This window comes from Vidua macroura, chromosome 4 (genome assembly GCF_024509145.1).
Source record: "Vidua macroura isolate BioBank_ID:100142 chromosome 4, ASM2450914v1, whole genome shotgun sequence".
Taxonomy (NCBI): Eukaryota; Metazoa; Chordata; class Aves; order Passeriformes; family Viduidae; genus Vidua; species Vidua macroura.
In genome coordinates, this window is record NC_071574.1 from 301,795 (window position 1) to 316,079 (window position 14,285).

At 47.7% G+C, this 14,285-nt stretch overlaps 1 long non-coding RNA gene across 1 annotated transcript; it reads right to left on the reverse strand.

Annotated features, from left to right (window-relative positions):
• Nucleotides 1-7,587: 7,587 nt before the first annotated feature.
• LOC128806736 (uncharacterized) lies at nucleotides 7,588-8,640 on the reverse strand. The gene is made up of 3 exons (XR_008436921.1): nucleotides 8,616-8,640; nucleotides 8,207-8,313; nucleotides 7,588-7,673 (listed from the first exon to the last, which is right to left on the reverse strand). It is a non-coding gene; the product is annotated as an uncharacterized LOC128806736 (long non-coding RNA).
• Nucleotides 8,641-14,285: the final 5,645 nt, after the last annotated feature.

Sequence of the window (14,285 nt, forward strand, 5' to 3'; positions counted from 1 at the left end):
GGCGGATCGTGTCAGAGTGGAGACGGCGGGGAAGCACGGGGAGGCGGCGGGAACGCGGCGGGACGAGACGGGGACGCGGCGGGACGGCGACGACTCGCTTGACCTTCCAAAGATGGCGGCAGGAGGGGCGGGGAAAGCCGGGGCCCCGCTCCGCCGCCCGCGCGCCGCCCCGGCGGCATTTTCCGGCACGCGGTCGCTTCCAGCGTCTAGAGAGGGACGCGCGCGGGGATCGGGAAAGGGGAGTGCAGCCCTGTTCCGACGCCGCTCGCCCCCCGCCCGCCGCCCCCGGCCCGTGAGCGCTGCGACCGCGCCTCCGCCGCCCGCCGAAAGCGGCCCCGCCGGGCCGCCCTCGCCGCTGCCGTTCTTCTCGGTCATCGGGTCCCTTTGCTCTCCCGAATCTCCTTCACCCCTCCCCTCTATTTACAGACACCGCCCCGCTTGCCGCTCGCTCCCGCGCCTCGCCCTTCCCACGCTCGGCAGCCGTCCTTCCCCCCGTCAGCCGGCACCCAGCGGCGAGGGGCAGGGCGCTGGCTGGGGGGGGGCTGCAGTACCGCTCTCTGTCCACAAGGCGGCAGCACCGCCGCCGGCCACAGCCGGGGGCTGCCGCTCGCCCGGAGGGAAGGGAGGCAGAAAAGAACGGGGGCGATCCCCTTGGAAAAATCCTGAAAAATAAACGGCCCAAAAAACATCCGCACACAAACTAAAACACACTGCCTCTAACCCAATACAACCCCTCCAAAATCCTTTTCTTTTAAACTCTCTCTAACTATCTTTCATATTTATACTTTTCACATTCCCATTTATCATGTATATTGATGCATGATGTTATTTCGATTCTATATTAAATATCTTCCTATGACTTCTATTTATTTCTATTTTATCTTTTTATAGATCTAGATATATATATGATACATTTCTATATTTATATTGCAAAAATAGTTCTGTTATTTAAAATAAAAGCCCTGCCTGTAACCAAATTCTAGCTCTATGATATTAATATTAACGATCTCTTATTTAAAAGAAAAATGCTGCCTGAAACCCACCCGTCCGCGGCGCAAGTGTGGCAACAGCCCGTGTCCGCAGTACTGGCAAGGCCGCGGGAAATCCCGGCGGGGCGGCGCCTGCGTGGCGCGCGGGCAGTGCAGCACGCGGACCACGATTTTCCCGCGCTTTTTTTTTTTTTTTTTTTTTTTTTTTTTTTTTTTTTTCCTATCCGCCATATTGAGAAGGTCAAGAGTGTCCCGGACGCCGCGACACTTTCAAGATGGCGGCCGCGTGAGGCCCTCGGAAGGGAGAGGCGTTTTTGCCGATGCCTGTCGGCGCCCGCTCACAACCTGACCGCCCGCGCAGCCGCTGAGCTCACAGTCCGTGGCCACGACACGGGAAAAAGCGAAAAAAAAACCCGCGGGGCGGCGCCGGCGTCAGGGTGGCGTGCAGGCAGTGCAGTAAACAGACCGTGGTCCTCGTTTTTCCCGCCTTTTTTGCCGCCATATTGGGAAGGTCAAGCGAGTCCGCGACAACCCACTCCCAAGATGGCGGCCGCGGGAGGACCTCGGGCGAGGGCTGCAGTCCCGCACTCTGGCCACAAGGCGGCGGCACTGCCGCCCGCCCTGGGGCTGCAGGCGGGGAAGGCGCGCAAAGAAGAACAGGCGCGACCCCCTTCAAAACATCCTCTGCAATAAATGCCCCTAAACAGCCCGCACGAAACCAAAAAACACCGACAAAAAAAAAAAAAAACAAAAAAACCTGCCTCTAACCCAATAATAACCAAAATAAAAAATCTTTTCTTTTAAGCTATATTTCAATCTATATTATTTTTATATTTTTAATATTTATATTCACATTTTGATTTAAAATGTATACTGATGTATAATGATCATTTTATAATTTCTTATATTCATTCATATTACTTAAAGTTTATTTTATTTTATATTTTTATGCATGTCTTAATATATTGATTACATATTTCTATATTTAGATTGATATTTCTAAAAGGTTTATATTTTTAAAAATAAAATCCCTGCATCTATCCAAGTAAAAACCTAAAAAAAAAAAAACAAAAAACTCTTTTAAACTGTTTGTAAATTTATCTATATATTTTTCGCATTTATATTCAAATTTGCATTTTAAAGGTAGATTGATATATGTCGTTATTTATATTCTATCTCTTCCTATTGCTTATTTTTACTTATATTTTATATTTTTATATCTATCTTTATACATTGATTATATATTTTTATATTTAGAAGTCTATCAAAATAAAATGTATATTCATATTTTTTTTAATAAAAACCCTGCCTCGAACCAAATAAAAACCAAAAAAGCCCTTTCTTTAAACAATATTTAAATATTTATAGCATATTTTCATCTTTATAATCACATTTGCATTTATACTTTCTATGGATGGATTATATTTATAAATGGATATCATATATATAATAAGATAACAAGATAGATAAAATATTATATATATTATATTTCATACATACTGCTAATACTTCTATTTACTTACATTTTAATTTTTATATAGATTTTAATGTACGTATGATATACTTCTATACATAGATTTCTAACTTATTTATATTTCTAATTTTTACAATAAAAACCCTGCCTACTAACAAATACAAAATTTTAAAAATCCTTTTATTTTAAACTATATTTGAATATTTCTATATTCATGCTTTTGATATTTACATCTATATGCTCTTGTATATTATATTACAGTATATTGACGTACTATATTTAGATAGATATAATATATTACATGTAATGTGGTATAATAAGACATATACACTAGAATATCTATTAGGTATTGTATCGATTTCTGTGATTTTGTATTTTTTTTCTATTTTCTATTTCTATTTCTATATACACGTATATTAATTATACATTACATCCTCACAGCGCATACCTGGGGCTGTTCTGGCTTTCTTTCCAAATGAATTTAGCAATACTTTCCTATTTTTACCAATACCTATAAAAACGAAACATTTGCCAGGATTTAGTAGTATTCTACACACCCCCCTCCCTGTGCATTTTGGGGCAGCTTTGGGTCCCTCGGGGGGACGGCACCCGGCAGGACCCCCCCTCATTCGCCACCCACCTGCTCCTCCGCCGCAGCGTGCGTCCCTCTCCTAGGGACCTTAGGGTGCCCCAAATGACACCAGAGCCCCGAGTCTTCACCCCTTTTTCCTGGCCCCCAAAGAAGGCACAGAAGGAGTCTAACTGCCCCGGACAGCAGCCCAGCACTTGCTTCCATCCCTTTCCACATGTACATCCCCCCCGAAAGGGACTCTGCCGCAACAAGAAAGGGGGGCAGCCGCCAGAAGGGTCGAAGCTCCTGCCCAGCCTCGCTGTCACGGGCGAGGGGCAGAGAGAGGGAGCGGCAGAGACGGCGGGGACGCGGCACGGACGGCACGGCACCGAGCGGGGGCCGCTCTCAGCGCGATGCCGGCAAAGCCGCAGGTCCGGCGGGGCCGGGCGGGGTTTGACCGGCACGGGGGGATCCGCCGAGAGCCTCCGGCCCCGTGCGGGGACTCCCGCAAGGGCCCGGGGCCGCCGGGCTCCGGCCCTCTGGGCTTTATGCTCCGGCGCCCCCGGCCCCGCGGCTGCGGGGAAAGAAGGAACGGGGCGACGGCAAGAGAGGAGGGCTAGCAGGGCGTGAGACAGCGTATGGAGGGAGGGAGGTCGGGCTGTGGAGGAAAGCGGGAGGGCAAGGGAAAGGCCGGGAGCGGGGAAGAGGGACGGTGCACAGAGGAGGGAGAGAAGAGGAATAGAACGGAGGAGCGGGATAGGGACAGGGCAGTGGGGGTCGGGTTTGCGAGGGAGAGGAGGGGAGGGTCCGCGGACAAAGAACAGGAATACGGGGAGGAGGAAGGAAGGGTAGAGGGGGGGACGGGAGGGGAGACCGAAAAGGGAGAGAAAGGGGTCGGCTTTGGGGAGAGAGGGAACTAAGGGATAGAGAGAGAAAGAAGGGGAATACGGGAAGGAGGAAGAAAGGAAGAAGGATTGGTAGAGAGAGGGACAAGAGGGGGAGCCTCAGAGAGCGCCGATCCACCCCGAGACCGCCCCGGCGGCCCGCCCTGCTCGGGATGCTGCGCTCGGCGGAGCTCGGCTCGGTTCGGCCCCACTCGGCTCCTCGCCTACACTCGGGCTGTTCTCCGCTAGACTCGGCTGGATTCGCCTCTTCGGCGCAGCTCGGCTCGCCTCAACTCGGAGCCGCTCGGCTCCGCTCGGCTCCGCTCGGCTCCCCGCGGGAGCGCCCCTCCCGCGCACGCGCACAGCTCGCCGCTCTCCTGCCGCCGAGCCCCGCGCCCGGCCCGGCCGGCGCACGGAAACCCCCGCGCCACATCAGAGCCAGCACTTTCTGCGCTAAACCCTTTCTGTCCTAGAAGGAGATAAACTTCTCTACCTCCTTCGTCTCCTCAGTTTTCTTCTTTGATTTCAAAATCAGAGTTACAAAAACCTACTCAACTACAAGACTCAGTAAGTAGCCGATAAAGTAGTCCCGTCAATTTCAGAACCTAAAGAACACGTTATACTTAAGTTTCCACACTTAAAAAAAGAAAAATCACACACGAGTCCTACTCACTGTGTCAAGCCTTATTTAAAACACACCAAAAAACCCTAAAAGAAATAGTTCCACAACCAAAACAGAACAAACAAGTAACACTAACTAAAACCACGCATCCAAATACACTGTTTATCAGTCACCAACCCGAAAAATCTCTTTTCAACGTGTCTCGTTTGTATACCTCCTCACAACTAACCTTATCCTTTACAAACACTAAATTGCAAATCAAAAAACTTACACGTAACATAAACTCTTCAAATAACATTTATACACTCATACCCCAAATGACAGGTAAACCACCAAAAGTCAAATTACTCAAATCATTACAAACAAATACTTGTACAATATTTAGTTACAAAACAACCCCCAAACCACACAAAACCACAAAGAAGTTACCTCAAAACAGCAAACCTACAATTTAAAACAATTAATCCACTAAGACCAAACTTAACAATAATACATTAAAAAAACACCCAAAAAAACCCCCAAAAAAACCACAAACAAACAACCAAAAAAAAAAGAATACCCACCCAAAAATACCCAATCGCTCCAACACAAATTTACTTCTCAGGATCAAAACAGTACGACCTTTTAATAACCTAATTCTATTATTTCTGCATCTCTTTTAACACCTAAAATAACTACAACTCACACTTGAACCACATTAAATGAACTTACTTATTAACTAGCCAAATGAAACAATAACACATCTATAACATTAAATAAATTACTGCCAAATAGGAACATCTTTAAACATACTATCTTACAAAATAAAACAACTGTTCATTTTTTATTATTCACACACAATCATAAATATAAAACATTTAAAAAATATATAAATTGATGAAATCACAAGAAATCAATTTACAAAAACATTACAAAAATTTTAAATTAATCAATCACACATAAATAAAAAATAACGAAATAATATTTTCAAGAATTAAAACATCACTAAATAACTTAAATCATTATTAAAAACTAAAATACTCATCTTATTAATAATTACTGCTTTTTATCTCCCCTACCGATTTAAATTTTTACATAGAACTCTACAAAAATCCTTAACAAGTAGATTTATAACTTAAATTTAAAGCATTTATAGATAAACATACTTCATGAATAATCTACACACCAAACAACTAAACTAACAAGAAAAACCTAATAAAATACTAATATATTCATAACATCAAAACCCCAAATCATTAACATAAAAACCCATATAAACACATGAAAATACCCACAGTTAAAAAAGACGTACCTTAATGAACATATTCACACCTTAATAATTCATTACAAACTCTTACCAATTAATGATTAACATTAATTACTTGATACCAATAAAATACAAGAAAATGTTACTTTAGCCAATAACTATAATAAAATCTCATAACTAATAACTTAAAATCACACTTTATTAAAAATATAAAACGGTGAAGCAACGTATCATAAAAAATCCCATTATTATCACTACACAGATATACGTATATACATATATCTATCTACAGACAGACAGATCATATATCCATCTCAACAGCAGCATCTGGGACCGATTCCTGTTTTCTCTCTTGTCTCCTAAATTTATTAGCCATAGAGGATGGAGTAAGGAAATTATTTTATTTATCACCTTGTTCTCCAGAAACCTGAAAAACAAAATAAAACAGAACAAAAAGAAAAAAAAGAAAACCACATTTGAAAGGCAGATCCTCACCAGCAGCTGGTCCATCTCCTACGGGGGACCATATTCTAGGGCACTTTTGGTGCACTTGCCTGAACCTGTCAGGGCACTCTGTGCCTGCAGAAGAGATTTTTTTTGTCAGGGAGAGGCAAGGGGAGGAGAAATAACGTTCGAGACAGCTCAAATCCATTACTGTGCCACTTCCTGTGCAGCAGGTCCTGTGACAGGATGGGAACTGAGGCTGCTTGAAATTTAAAAGCTAAAGACACCAGCACAAGGTGTCCTTTTGCTTTGTCAAGGAAGTGATTCCCAAATCACACAGCCCCCCCACCATCGTCCCTCCTACCACTACCTGAAAGCCTCTTGATTCTCTTCTCAAAAACACAAGGGACACCTCAGAGTTCAGCAAGTTCTGCCAGTGCAGCCCTCGGGGTGCCCCCGTCTCCAGGTCTGTCCCCCTTGCTTTCATCCTCAGCCACGTCATTCTTCAGCCGTGGACAGGAAATTGTCCCCATTTCTCCCGTACTTCCCTGGTTACCTTTTCTCTAAGCCGTGCAGGACCCCCGAGAGGAGGCTGTGATCCTCTATCAGCTCATGGGCAGCTCTAGAGGTGACACGGGCAGCACTCTGTCATATCTCCAGAATACGACGCTGAAACAGAGAATGCAACTTGTTCTTTTACAGCCAAGATCTGATTATCTAAAATAAAATGAGCAATTTGGCTGGTACCCCATCAACTCCCAGCTAAAATGAACACCGCCTGTTCTCAGCAACTCCAGAGAAGGAAAGACATTCTCCCTTCAACGCTTCGCACCACAGGTGCTGCTCTTACAAGAAGTATTCAGGTAGCAAGACAATTTTCTCTTTTTGTCCGAGGTTTTGATACCTGAAATCCTCAGGGTGGATGCTCCCAAACCTGAGAGCTCCCGGCAGGCGAGGTTCCCTCCTGCCGAAGCACTGTGCAGGTGACAAACGTGCTGGCTGGGGAAATAGAGACCCCAAAAAGAAAAGGCCCCGACTGCAGGAGCAAAACCACGGCACCCCCGTGAGGCTCCACGACGGCAGGAACCGGTCCCAGTTTCAGGGGATAAGGATGGGACCGGTTTAGACACAAGCAAAATTATTTCTCCCTCCACACATCCACAAAACCAACAAGGAACAGATTTTCAAGAGGACCAAGGCAGAATCAGCTATTCCTTTCTGTTTGGTACTTGAGATCTCGAGGCCAATACAAGCTTTTGTGGTTTTGGGGTATTTGGGAACTGTTCTTTTTCAATTCTTACCTGGGAGCCCTGGTCACACAAAGGACTGCTGAAAAAGGCAAGAATGACCTGGAAAATCCTCTGGTAGACATAGAGCTCACAGCAATGTTTGTCACGCAGCCCTTCCCCAAGAAATCTGAGGATCCACTCGTGCTGTTTTGTACTGGAAGCCATAAAGAAAAATACCACCGTCAGACATTCCGACATTTCCAAAGGATACCTGCTCCTAAGAGCACAAAACCCCGGTTCCCTCTGAGTGCCAGCTCAGGAATTACCACAGCTTGTTCTGGACTTCTCAATTTTCCATTCCTATCAAATTTAATCGCTAACATCCATTGGGAACAGTCAGTCTGCAGCCCAAACATGCAGTGGAAATGGAATTTTAGAAGTTGCTGTTTCTAAAATACTTCAGTTGAACTCCAAGTTACTAACCTAAACTCAAAGAGGAATTGTAGCTAGCCGGGGCAGAACATTCTTTTCTTGTGCTCACAGAGCATACACAGCACAACTCATTGTGCGTTAGTATTAAGAAGACAACAAAAACCCCACAGAAATAACATTTTGAATTCCTATATGAAACAGAAGAAAGACGCTTCTAATTAACTACCTGTGGGAGAATGAGGTTTCATTGTATTTTTGCGGCTGTTTCTAATACATTTCTGAAGAATTACTGGGTACCTAAAATGGGACTCTTACCTCAAAATCAAAACTGTAGAAAAGCTGGAGAAAACCTGGTACCTTTCTCAGGTCCAAATACCAGTGCGACAGAAGGAATCTCTTTACCCTTATGTACACGTGCTCCTCTGTAAAGAGAAAAAGCTGGCATGGTGGAGGAGGACAGCGCTCCCAATCCACAAGCACGGACGACAATTCGTGGAAGCTGCAGTCAGTGAGCGTGCAGCGCTCCGAGCTGGGAGAACAGCCCGGCAACTGCAGAAGGCCTTTGCTCTGAGGCGCGTTCCCATTGCTGCCCACCCTCCCCTTCTCTTGCCCAGGAGGAAAAGCTCAGGCAAGAGCGCACGAGCACAGAGCAGGTGAGGGGATCGACACTCCCCAGGCCTCTGTTTTTCACCCCAGCAGTGACACACGCAGCACGTTCCAGTACCTGGCTTCAGGATCTGCTGTGCCACACGAGCAGCGCAGAGGGTGAGGGAGAAGGTGAACCTGAGGCTTGGCTGCCTGATTCCGTTCTGCACGGCATCCAAGAGATACAGCAACGGCAAGGGCCCCGGGAGAGAAGCCTGAAGCACAGCCCAAATGAACACAGCAGGAGCACAAAGACATCGATCAGCTTCCGGGACATTTCACGGGTCACACAGGTAAGAGCCCCAGTTCAGCAAATCTGAGGGTTTGGTGACGTCAGGATCAAAACACCCGGAAACCTGTGAGAAAGAAACTGAACTGCACCCGGCTAAAAGCCGTCCCTGCCTCAAACTCCTTCAAACAACTTGTTCACGAGGAGGCAGGGATTGATTCAATACTCACCAGCCCATCTGGCCAAGGTCAGAGCTCTGTGCCCACCCAGGACACGGCAAACAGCAGGGACCTTTCTCCCACTCTCCAGCACGGACCTGTGAAGCCAGGGAGAAGTTTACAGAACAGAAGCAGCCAGAAGATGCTCTCTACTTCCATATGCTCTCTGATCGATCATTCCCAAGGAAAGTCCCCACGGATCGGAAGCAACAACCTCTCATTTCTCCTCCGCAATCATCACTGCTTGCCTTTCTGTGCGTTTCCTCCCGTGCCCGTCCCCAGAGCACATTAAGTCCATCTTTTGTTCCCAACCGCAGCTCTCCAGCACAAATGCCACTCCTCACACACACAAAGCAAACACTCATCTGCTTCAGCTTTTGGCTTAGAAAGTAAAAACCTCAGTGCGTCCGGCTATGTGATTAAAACACAGAGACGCACGGGTGGACATAGATGGAAAGCTTTTCAGGAGAGAAAAGAGCTGATTCGCTAGCACGCCTCCATACAGCTTCAGAAAAATCAGAATCCATAGCAACTCCTAAGACCCCTGCTGAGGGACCCAGCCCTCCTGGGGACACCCAATGCAGCAGCTACGGAAAAAGCATGGGAGAAGCCAAGCTTGGGGTGAAAAAAAGATGACATCAATACAGCAGCCTGTAAAAAGCCTTCACACAGCAACAGTGGGAACCAGTCCCATTTGCTCCGTCCCTGCTTTTTGGGACGACGCAAACAGGAAATGAAAACACGTGAAACACAAGGCACACCTATAGGGCGTACCAGGTGCTCCTTTTGGCAGCGTGGACGACAAAGGTCTCTCTGCGCACTTACAGGCAGCCCGGTTTCAATCCATCCTTAGCCCAAGCCTTCCTCGCCTCCCATTCGCCAGCGCTCTGCTCTGGCCTTTGGAGCGCTGGCCCCGTCCTCCCGCAGCAGCACGGCACCGGAACACAGCGAGGCAAAGCGTGCCGGAGCCGCCCGTGCTGTCAGCGTACCTGTCAGCTGCCGGCGGTGGGCAACTCCGGCCCTGCGGGCAAGGGGGAGACGGCTCGGGCACCTCCAGCGGCTGCTCTGCCCCGATGCTTTCGCGTTCTCCTGCATTTCCCTGCAGCGGAGGGGGTCCGGGACGGGGGCGGATCGTGTCAGAGTGGAGACGGCGGGGAAGCACGGGGAGGCGGCGGGAACGCGGCGGGACGAGACGGGGACGCGGCGGGACGGCGACGACTCGCTTGACCTTCCAAAGATGGCGGCAGGAGGGGCGGGGAAAGCCGGGGCCCCGCTCCGCCGCCCGCGCGCCGCCCCGGCGGCATTTTCCGGCACGCGGTCGCTTCCAGCGTCTAGAGAGGGAGGCGCGCGGGGATCGGGAAAGGGGAGTGCAGCCCTGTTCCGACGCCGCTCGCCCCCCGCCCGCCGCCCCCGGCCCGTGAGCGCTGCGACCGCGCCTCCGCCGCCCGCCGAAAGCGGCCCCGCCGGGCCGCCCTCGCCGCTGCCGTTCTTCTCGGTCATCGGGTCCCTTTGCTCTCCCGAATCTCCTTCACCCCTCCCCTCTATTTACAGACACCGCCCCGCTTGCCGCTCGCTCCCGCGCCTCGCCCTTCCCACGCTCGGCAGCCGTCCTTCCCCCCGTCAGCCGGCACCCAGCGGCGAGGGGCAGGGCGCTGGCTGGGGGGGGGCTGCAGTACCGCTCTCTGTCCACAAGGCGGCAGCACCGCCGCCGGCCACAGCCGGGGGCTGCCGCTCGCCCGGAGGGAAGGGAGGCAGAAAAGAACGGGGGCGATCCCCTTGGAAAAATCCTGAAAAATAAACGGCCCAAAAAACATCCGCACACAAACTAAAACACACTGCCTCTAACCCAATACAACCCCTCCAAAATCCTTTTCTTTTAAACTCTCTCTAACTATCTTTCATATTTATACTTTTCACATTCCCATTTATCATGTATATTGATGCATGATGTTATTTCGATTCTATATTAAATATCTTCCTATGACTTCTATTTATTTCTATTTTATCTTTTTATAGATCTAGATATATATATGATACATTTCTATATTTATATTGCAAAAATAGTTCTGTTATTTAAAATAAAAGCCCTGCCTGTAACCAAATTGTAGCTCTATGATATTAATATTAACGATCTCTTATTTAAAAGAAAAATGCTGCCTGAAACCCACCCGCCCGCGGCGCAAGTGTGGCAACAGCCCGTGTCCGCAGTACTGGCAAGGCCGCGGGAAATCCCGGCGGGGCGGCGCCTGCGTGGCGCGCGGGCAGTGCAGCACGCGGACCACGATTTTCCCGCGCTTTTTTTTTTTTTTTTTTTTTTTTTTTTTTCTCCTATCCGCCATATTGAGAAGGTCAAGAGTGTCCCGGACGCCGCGACACTTTCAAGATGGCGGCCGCGTGAGGCCCTCGGAAGGGAGAGGCGTTTTTGCCGATGCCTGTCGGCGCCCGCTCACAACCTGACCGCCCGCGCAGCCGCTGAGCTCACAGTCCGTGGCCACGACACGGGAAAAAGCGAAAAAAAAACCCGCGGGGCGGCGCCGGCGTCAGGGTGGCGTGCAGGCAGTGCAGTAAACAGACCGTGGTCCTCGTTTTTCCCGCCTTTTTTGCCGCCATATTGGGAAGGTCAAGCGAGTCCGCGACAACCCACTCCCAAGATGGCGGCCGCGGGAGGACCTCGGGCGAGGGCTGCAGTCCCGCACTCTGGCCACAAGGCGGCGGCACTGCCGCCCGCCCTGGGGCTGCAGGCGGGGAAGGCGCGCAAAGAAGAACAGGCGCGACCCCCTTCCAAACATCCTCTGCAATAAATGCCCCTAAACAGCCCGCACGAAACCAAAAAACACCGACAAAAAAAAAAAAAAACAAAAAAAACCTGCCTCTAACCCAATAATAACCAAAATAAAAAATCTTTTCTTTTAAGCTATATTTCAATCTATATTATTTTTATATTTTTAATATTTATATTCACATTTTGATTTAAAATGTATACTGATGTATAATGATCATTTTATAATTTCTTATATTCATTCATATTACTTAAAGTTTATTTTATTTTATATTTTTATGCATGTCTTAATATATTGATTACATATTTCTATATTTAGATTGATATTTCTAAAAGGTTTATATTTTTAAAAATAAAATCCCTGCATCTATCCAAGTAAAAACCTAAAAAAAAAAAAACAAAAAACTCTTTTAAACTGTTTGTAAATTTATCTATATATTTTTCGCATTTATATTCAAATTTGCATTTTAAAGGTAGATTGATATATGTCGTTATTTATATTCTATCTCTTCCTATTGCTTATTTTTACTTATATTTTATATTTTTATATCTATCTTTATACATTGATTATATATTTTTATATTTAGAAGTCTATCAAAATAAAATGTATATTCATATTTTTTTTAATAAAAACCCTGCCTCGAACCAAATAAAAACCAAAAAAGCCCTTTCTTTAAACAATATTTAAATATTTATAGCATATTTTCATCTTTATAATCACATTTGCATTTATACTTTCTATGGATGGATTATATTTATAAATGGATATCATATATATAATAAGATAACAAGATAGATAAAATATTATATATATTATATTTCATACATACTGCTAATACTTCTATTTACTTACATTTTAATTTTTATATAGATTTTAATGTACGTATGATATACTTCTATACATAGATTTCTAACTTATTTATATTTCTAATTTTTACAATAAAAACCCTGCCTACTAACAAATACAAAATTTTAAAAATCCTTTTATTTTAAACTATATTTGAATATTTCTATATTCATGCTTTTGATATTTACATCTATATGCTCTTGTATATTATATTACAGTATATTGACGTACTATATTTAGATAGATATAATATATTACATGTAATGTGGTATAATAAGACATATACACTAGAATATCTATTAGGTATTGTATCGATTTCTGTGATTTTGTATTTTTTTTCTATTTTCTATTTCTATTTCTATATACACGTATATTAATTATACATTACATCCTCACAGCGCATACCTGGGGCTGTTCTGGCTTTCTTTCCAAATGAATTTAGCAATACTTTCCTATTTTTACCAATACCTATAAAAACGAAACATTTGCCAGGATTTAGTAGTATTCTACACACCCCCCTCCCTGTGCATTTTGGGGCAGCTTTGGGTCCCTCGGGGGGACGGCACCCGGCAGGACCCCCCCTCATTCGCCACCCACCTGCTCCTCCGCCGCAGCGTGCGTCCCTCTCCTAGGGACCTTAGGGTGCCCCAAATGACACCAGAGCCCCGAGTCTTCACCCCTTTTTCCTGGCCCCCAAAGAAGGCACAGAAGGAGTCTAACTGCCCCGGACAGCAGCCCAGCACTTGCTTCCATCCCTTTCCACATGTACATCCCCCCCGAAAGGGACTCTGCCGCAACGAGAAAGGGGGGCAGCCGCCAGAAGGGTCGAAGCTCCTGCCCAGCCTCGCTGTCACGGGCGAGGGGCAGAGAGAGGGAGCGGCAGAGACGGCGGGGACGCGGCACGGACGGCACGGCACCGAGCGGGGGCCGCTCTCAGCGCGATGCCGGCAAAGCCGCAGGTCCGGCGGGGCCGGGCGGGGTTTGACCGGCACGGGGGGATCCGCCGAGAGCCTCCGGCCCCGTGCGGGGGGACTCCCGCAAGGGCCCGGGGCCGCCGGGCTCCGGCCCTCTGGGCTTTATGCTCCGGCGCCCCCGGCCCCGCGGCTGCGGGGAAAGAAGGAACGGGGCGACGGCAAGAGAGGAGGGCTAGCAGGGCGTGAGACAGCGTATGGAGGGAGGGAGGTCGGGCTGTGGAGGAAAGCGGGAGGGCAAGGGAAAGGCCGGGAGCGGGGAAGAGGGACGGTGCACAGAGGAGGGAGAGAAGAGGAATAGAACGGAGGAGCGGGATAGGGACAGGGCAGTGGGGGTCGGGTTTGCGAGGGAGAGGAGGGGAGGGTCCGCGGACAAAGAACAGGAATACGGGGAGGAGGAAGGAAGGGTAGAGGGGGGGACGGGAGGGGAGACCGAAAAGGGAGAGAAAGGGGTCGGCTTTGGGGAGAGAGGGAACTAAGGGATAGAGAGAGAAAGAAGGGGAATACGGGAAGGAGGAAGAAAGGAAGAAGGATTGGTAGAGAGAGGGACAAGAGGGGGAGCCTCAGAGAGCGCCGATCCACCCCGAGCCCGCCCCGGCGGCCCGCCCTGCTCGGGATGCTGCGCTCGGCGGAGCTCGGCTCGGTTCGGCCCCACTCGGCTCCTCGCCTACACTCGGGCTGTTCTCCGCTAGACTCGGCTGGATT